We start from the raw sequence: 8,456 nt of genomic DNA on the forward strand, positions 1-8,456 counted from the left end.
ATGGACCTATAGTTTCCTGGGTCCTCCTTCCTCCGCTTTTTGAAAATGGGGACCACATTGGCCCTTTTCCGGTTCTCTGGCACCTGGCCAGAGTACCATGAGTGCTTGTAAAGCTGTGCTGGGGGTCCTGCAATGACTTCTGTCAATTCCCTCAGCACCCTGGGGTGAAGATTATCTGGACCTGCTGATCTGAACATGTCCATCCCCACCAGAAGTTCCCTAACTACTTCCTCTCTGACCCTAGGCCTGGCTATGCCACTCCTGAGTCCATCTGGAATCCCACTGGGGGGGATGTCCCGGTCCTTGTTCAGAAAAATGGAGGCAAAGAATTTGCTAAAAAGGTCAGCTTTATCATCTAGTGCAACCACCAGGTTGCCAAGTGTGCCCTGTAGGGGCCCCATGTTACCCTGTGCCTTCTTTTTACTCCCTATGTATTTAAAAAAGTACTTCTTGTTATCTTTGATCCTGGTTGCTAGTCCTAGTTCTGTCTGTGCTTTAGCCTTCCTAACAGCCCCCCTACAGTCTTGAGCAATGGAGGTATAATCCTCCATGGTGATGGCCCCTCCCTTCCATTGGGTGTATGCCTCCTTTTTAGCTTTCAGACATTCCTGAATGCTTTTGAGCCATGGAGGCTTTTGAGCATGCTTGCACCCTTTGACTTGCCTTGGGATTTACCCTTTGGGCTCAGAGGATCATCTCCTTAAGGAATGACCACTCATCTTGGACTCCCAACTCCCCTACCCTCCGGGACCTCAGTGCCTCCCTGACTAATCTTAACTCATTGAAATTGGCCCTCCTGAAGTCAAGGGCTGTTGCCTTGCTGCAGGCCTTTGACACCTTGCACTGGATGGTGAATTCTAGTCAGCGATGATCGCTATTGCCCAGGTGGCTGAGAACCTGCAGTCCCCCTCACCAGGTCATCATTGCCTGTGGCCAGGACCAGGGCCAGCAAGGCATTTCCCCTGGTGGGACTGTGCACCTCCTGGGTTAGGTGGAGGTCCTGTATCTCAGCTAGGAACCTATGTGAGCAGTCAGACCTGGCTGACTTCCTCCCAGCAGATGTCTGGGTAGTTTAGGTCACCCATGATGACCACATCCCTTGACTTAATTGCCTCTGCAAGCTGACCTGGGAATTCCCAGTCCAGCTCTTCCCCCCGTTTGGGTGGTCAATAGTCGAGCCATTTTATTATGATTTTGATTACCATTCAACTGAATCAACTGTTGATTCCATCTCCCTTTCCTCTGTCCCCTGCCCCATCCTACCAGCTTTTGAAAACAATGCGAGTTTCTTCTGTCTCACAGATGGTCCTTACTACTGAAAGCCAGCCCTGTGTTTTCCAGTTGCATTTTAAAAATTTTGTTGCAGTTTTCACTGTTTACTATTATTATGCATCCTTTGGATTAGAGGCTTGGAAACGCAACCAAAGTTTTGTAGTGTTCTAGTTAGAACTTGGACTGAGACCCAATAAAGGTTTCAGCATCATAGGTGTTAGCCAGCCTAATGTTATAAGCCTGATGGGATGACAAATCATGAAATCCCATTGAAGATTTGGATCTTGGGCTCCATCATTCCATTTAATAAATGCTTTGAGATATTACCCATCACTGGTTGATAGATGAGACACTGAAACATTTATAATTAGGATACTGTTCACACTGCAGTAATTACAAGATAAAGCTTTTTTTTATTAACCAGGGTTATTTATTAGTCACAGCAATCAAAGCTACATTTCAGATTAGTCACAGGAGGACCTGACAGAACATGGATGTTAACATTAGGTTTTCAATGTGTTAATTTGTAAACCTGTCATATTTGTCATGGCAGTAAGAAATGGTTTTAAATTGCTTTTTCAACAGCTTAATTAGTGATAACCTTTTGGAGCTGTACAGCTGCAAGAGTCTGTGCTTTATTTGAATTTTTGTTATAACAAGCTGATTATTAAGATTTAAATCAGGCTCATTAGAAAGAAATTGGGATTTTTATCAATTATAAATTAAGAAGGTTTTTAATTGCTTTGGAATGTAATATGAAGTGGATAATGTCCCTTCTGCCTCGCCTCAGATTTGGAGTAAGAAATATTTGTTTCAGGTCACAAGGAAGGGCTTGATTCAACCCCTGCTGGAGCTGCATTATGACACTGATTCAGTGGGCTCCGAGTGTATAATCTGGGTAGTTTTTAAAGCCAAAATTAAGAGTCGGTATTCAGTTGTGAAAGCCTTGAATATTTTTTTTCTGGAAACCAGAGCTGAACCAAACGCATCTTCCTTGTTCCCAATGGAAGTGTTTCATTATGTGCCATAGTATGGTCTTGCCAGATCTATTGTGTTGAAGTTTGTTTATAAAAGTGAAATTATCCTGTTCATCTGGGCCACAACATCAGCTTGTGAAAACTGTCAGAGGCCCACTGAGACGAGAGATGCTGCCATATCTCCACTGAAGATCTAGCTCACAGTTGTGTCCAAACCTTGCCCGTCTATGGGCATTTGAATGGCCAAAAAAGTGTCAGTCTGTGCTTGCTTCACAATGTCTTCTGTTCCTAGTGGTCTACTACAGAAATTCTATTCTGAACTCAAGTTTCCTCTCTCAAAGTGTTGATTCTCCCCTTCTTGGACTCCATTCTGTTTGTAAATCTTCAGCACTTGCTGCAGTGTGCACTTGGCTCAAAATGCCCTTTTCCTCCTTTGACTTGCCCTGAGATTCAGGATGAATCATGAAGTATGTCTATAGAGCAAAACAAGGTGTGGTTGTAGCACAGGGTAGACAGATCTGCTATGATCTATTTAGGATGGGTAATGAGCAGTGACGAGATGGCTTCAAAGATCACTGGGGTACATGCACTGTTGTTGTAATTGTGACTAACTCGTGCTAGCTATTTGTAGATCAAAGTATTATCTACCTGCAAGTATTGCTGTGCAACTATAACCCTACAAAAGTAAGGGGAAGTAAAATCTGAAAATGTGATGTGCCACAAAGGACTGTTCACTATGTATGTCTGTGTGCATTTTTGTTCTATTCTTCTCCCTCTGTCATGAAAGATGGCAGACATTTTGTCACCTGACCATGCTAGTAAAATGATTTAAATCACAGGTATGCCTACTATCTGGGCCTGTCACTTCATTAAGACTGGACTGACCCAGTAGGTACTTTGATGTTCCAGTGGCAACACAATATATCTAAAACTTTACATAAAATAGTGGATGTTATAAACTTTAAACTACTTGAGTTTTAGAGTTAGAGCCTTGTCACAGGTAAAATGCAATAAACTGAGAAACATTCTTGGTACAGCGTTGCTTTTAATGCAAGAGGGATACAAGATATCAAGGGATTTATAATAGGACATAGAATTGGTCATTGCTAAATCACCAGTTACTATCTACTTTATGCTTAGAATTTCTGCTGCAAGCTGCGAACAGTAGAACAGTGAAATAAAAGGTGCCCAGCCCAGAGTCAATGGACATGATATGAATTAACTTGATATGCTGCTGCAGAGGAGTAGAAATGAGTAATGGGAAACAATAGGTTGAAATGTCCATAACATCCTAGCCACTGCAAGAGTTTTCTCAAATATTTTGTCCATTCTAGTTTCAGAAGCCTCAAGCAAGAGAGCTCCACAGCTGTTTCATTGAAAGGGAACCAAATGCATGTCACTTGTCAAAAAGCTTTGTTTGCTGTTTATCTTGCATTTTCCATTTCTAGTTGTGCCCTTGGGCCACCTTAAATGGTTCCACTGTCATTGGTGTTTTATATGTTTCAAGTGTCTCATTTTCCCCCATCACTTTTGATGAGGCTATATACATATTAATAATTTCTAACACAATTTCTCCAATTTTCAGATAGACTGAAAGGATTTCATAAAAGATTTGTCAACACTTATTTAGGGTTGGTTGAAAAATCCACAAATGTTTTCAAATGATTTCACTTGTTAAAAGGACTTTGCCAGCTCAAAAACCAAGGGGGAAACTTTGCATGAAGGTCTCAGGTTTTCCCCTGATTTTGTTAATTTCTGAAACAACCACTTCTGTTTCTGATCATGAGATGCCCAGAACTGAAAACTATTCCAGGCGTAAGTTCAGAAGGCATGAATACTTATCTGCTGCTAAGTGACAGCATTTGAACCCCATAATGTGCATCAAACTTGTGCTTCAATTTGCTGTTTAAGCTACACACTGAGTCTCTCATTTGGTGGTGTTTGCCTTCATGTGCATATTTACTTCCTTTCAAATTCCTCCTTTTTAATTTTCTGACCATGTGTCTAATCTATACAGTACTACTTGCATTTTTCTGGCTGCTCTGAAGGGTGGAGGGTGGTCCCTAGTTTAGTTTCAGCTGTAGATTTCATTGTATTGTATATACAGCTTCCCACACACTTTGGAAGAACAGAGCTTAATTGATTTAAGATCTCAATTACTGTATCTTCTTATTGGATATTCTTCCACCCAGTTTGGGATACAGCTGATTCTTTATCCTCTGTGTAGTACTTTGGCTAAATTTCACTTGGCTTGACTGGTAATTCACGCCACTTAGAGTACAGTTGGAACTATTAATTATGCTTTAGTTGCACCAGTACAGTTAAAGCAGTGCAGACACATCTCCAGTCCCACACCATCTCATTGCTGGTAGATGTAGTTATAGGTGTCCTTATGGGTGTGTTGAAGTAATTATGCCCACACTACAGGATGTGGGCAGGGGAGTGTTAGTACTTTGATATGAGGAACCCCCTAACCTACACTACTATAGCAAGTACAGAATCTGTGTGTAAGCCAACCCAAGTCTCAGATTGTAGTGGCCATTAGGGCTGCACGAAATGGGCCCTATTGGATTTGGTTTTGGCCCAAATGGGGACTGAGACTCAATTCGTTGATTTGGATCACTGTCCCTGATTTGATGCTGATTTGGCAAAATCAGCCATTCAGACACAGACACAGCTTTTAAAAGCTTTTTTTCTACATACCTTGAGGTACCAGGCACGGCTCATGATCACTGCAGTGCTGGGGTGGATGAATTGTCCCAGAGGGGCACGGGGGAGCTCCCCAGTATGCTCAGCAGTGTGGTAGTGGATTTGGTTGGGTTTCTGGCCTGCTTGACTAGGAAAACAGACAGAGACCAGAAGTGCTGATACTGCTTATTTCAGTTAAATGTTCTGAGATAAGGAATCCTGCATGCCTTGTTTTGTCTTGATATATTACCCTGTGTACGGATGTTAAGTTCATTTTTCTTTCTGAGAAACCAGAAACTGATAACTATTTCTATAAGCACAATGTTTCACTCTTCTTTAAGTAAACTGCCTGTATGTCTGTGATTTACTGTCCAAGGTCATATTTTTATTTCTCTTTCTCTGTCTTAAGTATAAATTTGCTTGTAAACATATAGAGTCTGAGGATTCCTTTGAAACAGGCAAGTGGGCGATTCCCCTCGCTGCATGGAGTTCTCCTTGTGATCACAGTATAGCCCTAAATAAAGAAAAGCTGGCTCTGCCAGTTCTGATTCAACCACAACGCGAAGTTTGATTTCTTCCACAGCAGCGACCCAGGAAGTGGACCAGAAGTACTTCAGGTCCACTTCTAGCTCTGCCGGGGAGCACACTGGGGCCCCCTCTGTACCTCCCTGGCTCAGTGATCGGCCACAGGGAGACCCCCCCCCGCCCCCCCAACACACACCCAGGAGGCACCAGTGGCTGAGCCAGGGGCCGCAGGTGGGGATGGTGGGGAGCCCTGCATGCTCCCCAGTGGACCAGGAAGTGGACTGGAAGTGCTTCTGGTCCACTTACGGGTCTGGTGCTGAATACACTGGGGAGCCCTACCCCCATGCTTCTGTGGGACGCTGTGTCTGCCCCAGCACCCCAGTGTTTGGAGCCCTTGCTACCTAGAGGTATGTATAAAAATCATTTAAAGCTGTATCTACATCCAAATTGCCAAATCTCTCCAAATTGATTCAGAGGGTTCTGATTTGATTTGGAGAGATTAAAGGGCCCTCTGACTTGATTTGGAGATTTGGCTGCTGAATCCGGCTGAATCGCTGCCAAATTGAACCAGGGACCGAATCTTTGCACAGCCGTAGTGGCCATTTTTGGGACTGAGAATACTGAATCAAGAGTGGGGCTAGGTAGATTGCCCTTATGCAGCTGGATTGGGGTCAACCAGAATTACAATTCATTCACTTGGAAGTTAGGCTCTGAGCCCTTCTGAAACTTTGGTCCTTAGTTTTCAGCATTCTGTGAAGAGGTAGCAGAATAGACATGTATAATGTAGAGCAAAAGCAGCAACCAGTACCTTTACTTACTGACAACAGGGAAGAAAGAGCAAGGAGCTGATAATGCAAGAGCAGTGGAAAGCTTGTAGGAAGTGCCTTTACCATCTTGGAAGTCTGTCTTCAAGTGGCACCTCTTAACATGGGGATTAGCAACACTTTCTCAGTGGTGGGTCAGAATGACCAAACTCAGCTCCAACGTGGGCTGGCCACTGCTGCCACTTTTCCCTGCTTCCTTGTGGTGTGGCATTGTAAAACCCCCAAACTTTCAATGGCAAAAACCAGTGAAGCCACAGGTTCTGTAAACTGGAGCCAGCTTGCAGACTATCGACTGCCAATCCCTGTCTTAATGGATTGTTTATTTCCTTAGATATAATCACCAAGCAATACTTTTGTTGTCCCAAAGTTATCACATGTTTGAGTTTTGTTTTCTAGTTCATGAGGTCAGTTTGCTGTTAAACTGGTCTAAACAGATCTAAAGCCAACATCTCTGCTCTGGGCTTGATTTTATAATCTTTAACTGACAGTAAGCTGTAAAAGTAAATTCTCGCACTATCTGTTTAGTGCTGCATTAATGACTGTAGACATAGAAAGCATTCAGCTTGGCAAAATGTGTATTGCCTGAGTCAAATTCATTATTAACAAGAGTAAAAAGGAAGCCTCCACCTATTTTAATAAGTTTACAAAAATCAAGGAATCGAGTGCTATGCACTTTGTGGTTACCGTGCCTTTACAGATCATCAAGCTATTCTAACATAACATAACATAATGTAACAAAGCAAGTCGTCTCTTCTTTAAAGATAGTTAAGAATCCTTTTGAGCAAAAAGCAAATTGCAATCTTATGAAGCACACTCCTCTGTTCTGACTGGCTAAGACCAGCAGCCAGGCATTCTCTAAGGCACATCAGTATGGTCCTATTCACCCCTCCAGGTATGGTAGATGCAAAAAAATCCTGTAATCTACCTTGTTATTGATGGCAGGTAAGACTATTCTGAAGCTTAAGACCTAGTTATTATACTGAGAAGTGGCAGGCAAGGAAGCCAAGGAGAAAACTCTTCTCCATCTTTGAAAATGACCAATCTGTGCTAGATAATGGATTACAGCAATATAAGGCCTTCTGGGGTGGAATTGCACTTGTTTGCTAAAGTAACCTTTTCCGGACAGGTTTCTTGAAGTGTGGTGACGAGCTAGTAAGAGTCAACCTGTTACTTGGCTACAGAGCTGCTGAATCTTGCCATTGCCTCAAAGCTGGGTCACTGTAGGAGGAGCGGATTTTTGTTCTGGAGCACATATCACAAACTTTGCTCATAGTGGTTGTGCAGTAAGTCCTCAATTCACCAAAGCACTTCAGCACGGGCTCACACTTTATTAACATCATGGGCCTCTTTGTGTGCCTAAAGCAATGCACTGCCTTGCAGGATAAAAGCCCCAAACATTATTCTTTGTTTCTGTGTAAATCAAAGTGCTTTCTTTCCCATTGATGAAGACATCAACAGTTTACCATCACATTTAACAAAAGGGCGTATTGCCAGTAGAGCATGACCTTGGAATAGATCTTTCTTCCTTATATTTATCTTCATGAAAAATCTCATTTAACAGAGTTAAAACTTAATAAGTTAAGAGCTGTGTTGGGGCATCTGCTGAAGTGTCACCAAATTTTTTGTATTTCACAAGTAGTTGCATCTTCTGCTGGAATACTATTGAAATGGGGAGAATTGCTGAACATCAGTTACAATAGAACAAATTCTGACCCTTTCTTTCATGGGAGCTTGGAGCTGAATGTGCTGCTCAGCATTTATTTCCTTGCTACCTGCCTGCCAACACTTTTTCCAGATCATGAAGGTATTGAAAGCTCTTCATAAAACAAAGGGATGAGGATTTGTTCTATTTTAATAAATGTATATTTTATACAGTGTGACCATGACGGGGTAGGTATGCAGGTAAATAGAATGGTCATATCAATTGCTGTTACTTTAAACTGCTGGGATGTAACAACAGCATTTAAAGCATTAAACAAAACATACTTTAAATTACTGAATAAATGCAAGAAATAGAGAAAATCCTGTGTATCAATTGTGCTCAGACACTCCAGGTGCAAGAAATCTCTCCCTCCACCCTGCAATGCAAAGAACTGGGAGCAATTAAAGTTCTGGTTCTGTGGAACATGAACATCATTTCCTTCCCCAAAATGAAACAAAACAACCCGCC

This window comes from Crocodylus porosus, unplaced genomic scaffold (genome assembly GCF_001723895.1).
Source record: "Crocodylus porosus isolate Cpor-Errol unplaced genomic scaffold, CroPor_comp1, whole genome shotgun sequence".
NCBI classification, from domain to species: Eukaryota; Metazoa; Chordata; order Crocodylia; family Crocodylidae; genus Crocodylus; species Crocodylus porosus.